General features: G+C 40.4%; 1 pseudogene; it reads right to left on the reverse strand.

The window, feature by feature from the left end:
* Positions 1–847: 847 nt before the first annotated feature.
* Positions 848–1,572, reverse strand: LOC126495439 (ras association domain-containing protein 3-like; annotated as a pseudogene).
* Positions 1,573–2,354: the final 782 nt, after the last annotated feature.

Raw genomic sequence — 2,354 nt, forward strand, 5'->3', positions numbered from 1 at the left:
TGGTCCAACCTTAAGAGCAAGAGGCATACCTCTGAATCACCCCAGGACCAGCTGTAGGGAGCCTACCTCCAGATCACGTCAGTCAACGGTAAATTTACCATAGGTCAGCTGCAGCTCATGGATCCCTCCTTTGGTTTAGCTCCTAGCTCTTGGGCTTTGACTCCACATTATACCACTAGCAAATCAAGCTATCTTAAAATGACCTAACATCAACCCTGAATGCTTTTAACTCCATTACAAACAAGTACACCTTCCTCCTCTATTCTTAACTCAGAAGCCACGCCACCATCCCGAGCCATGGGTTCTCACACCCCCCCTCTATCTTCCCAACATGCTCTTTATTTTCGTTGTCAAAATTCTTATAAAATAGTTTACCAATCCCCCAGAGTTTCTAAATTTCTGTGTCATTCAGATTATGGAGACAGATTGTTCTGAAGAAGAAAACCAAGCAGATAATTTCAGCAGAGTACAAGGATTCAAAGACTACTTGTTAATATTTGCATACCCTGAAGCCTAACCAAAATTTCAATATCAAAATTTTTTAGAAGAAAACAGGGGAAATCAACCCATAATTCATGCTCCCATATGTTCCGGATGACCACAGGCTCATGGCTTGCAAGAAGTAACATCACCATGCTGTAACAGAGCAAGCTTGCAGTCACTTATTTCTTTTCACGGAATAGAAAACGCTGTGTGAGCAGGCTTTGAGAACTGTGTCTAGAGAGAAAAGAGGAAGACCCTAGCATGGTGTGGCACAAAAACTGCTCTCTGAGCATAGACACTGCTGCTCTTTGATGGGTCCAAACTGTACCTTTCTGATAGGAAATCCTTCGCATTAGTAGTGCATTCACACCTCACCCAGGGCTTCCTCCAGCTTTTGCCTGTAGGTCATAAATGAAGGTCATTTCAGACTCTGCAGCTGCTACTCTTCTTGTTTGTCCAAGATGGACAAGAAATTCTGCAAGCTTGGTAGGCTGAAGGCTTCCCACTCTCCAATTTCATGTTTTCGAAGAACAAAACTAAGGTGGTCATTTCTGAGTCCTGCTACCAAATGCCAGGTAGAGTGCATGTTCCTGGTCAGAGAGCTCGCAGGCATACACATGGTCTTCTCTGTGACAACAAATATAAAGTGTAAGCTTGGTCGGGCTCTCTGTCACCAGAAACTTCTTGAGCAAGGCCTTGATTACTTCTCCCATGGTGTTTGTACTGGTGATATGAAGTGTCTTCACACACCCTCTACTATTCAGTGGTAGTCTCCTAGGGTTGGGTAAGGCATGGCTCAGTTTGCAGAGTTCTATATGCACCCTAATGAAGCCAGTGAAAATCCCATTTGAATTCAAGGTCACCTTCAACTTATCTGTGAGAGCTAAATAGGACTTATGGATATTTTCTCTGATTTCCTATTTGCTGAGGTAGTTGTGAGTTTCCTTTTCTTTCACCTGGCTGACCAGATTGGAACTTGCCCCGAGGTGCTCTCTCTTAGAAAAAGGTCCTGGCAGTGAAACAAAAGTCTTCCATGTATCCCTCAAGGCTGTTGTAGCTGCTGCTTGTGCTGCTGGTCCAGATGCCCATAGGGAGCCTCCCAGGGGAGTGGGTGACCAGGCCCAGTTGCCACAAATGCCTGCCATCCTACTGCAGCACAGTAGCATTCTAATTATCACGATGAATATCTGAGATAATCAACTTGTACAGATAAATGTTTATTTTAGCTCATAGTTTTGCAAGTTTTAGTTCTTTATCAACTGATCTCTTTGTTTTCAAATTGTAATATGTGAAGCAACATTGAGCAGAGTAGTAATTTTTCTTATAGTGGACAACAAGATAACAAGAAAAGGTCAGTTAATTCTATGCTCACAATGATTTGAAGACATTCCACTGGTTAAAGATTTTAACACTCTTTAGTAGGGTAAATTCCGAATTAAGTCTCTCAAACGTAGACCTTGTGGGGACCATTTAGGATTTAAATGAAATCTCATAAACTTTGGACTATAGGTCTCAGTAGCACTTTCTGTTTGGTAAACCAAATTTCTCAAGGAAAGAACAAAATATTCTGCATACAAAATTTATTTGGTAGTGTAATTCTTTTAAAATATGTATAAAACATCATTTAGTGAGAAAATAGGTGCTCAACTGTAAAAATGAAAACATTTTCTAATACTAAAGCAAAAGAAATGATGCAAAACCACTATGATACAACTGATAATGTAGTTTCACACTGAGGCACATGTTAAGAATTTTGATATTGCTTTCCATGTATGTTGGAAATTAATAACTAAGTGAGTAGCAGATAGTAGAAAACAGATTTCTCACTGTTGGAGTTTCAATGTGCAAATAAATAATGGTGAACACTAGAA

This window comes from Alexandromys fortis, unplaced genomic scaffold (assembly GCF_014885135.2).
Source record: "Alexandromys fortis isolate MF-2015 unplaced genomic scaffold, M_Fortis_MF-2015_v1.1 scaffold_286, whole genome shotgun sequence".
NCBI lineage: Eukaryota > Metazoa > Chordata > Mammalia > Rodentia > Cricetidae > Alexandromys > Alexandromys fortis.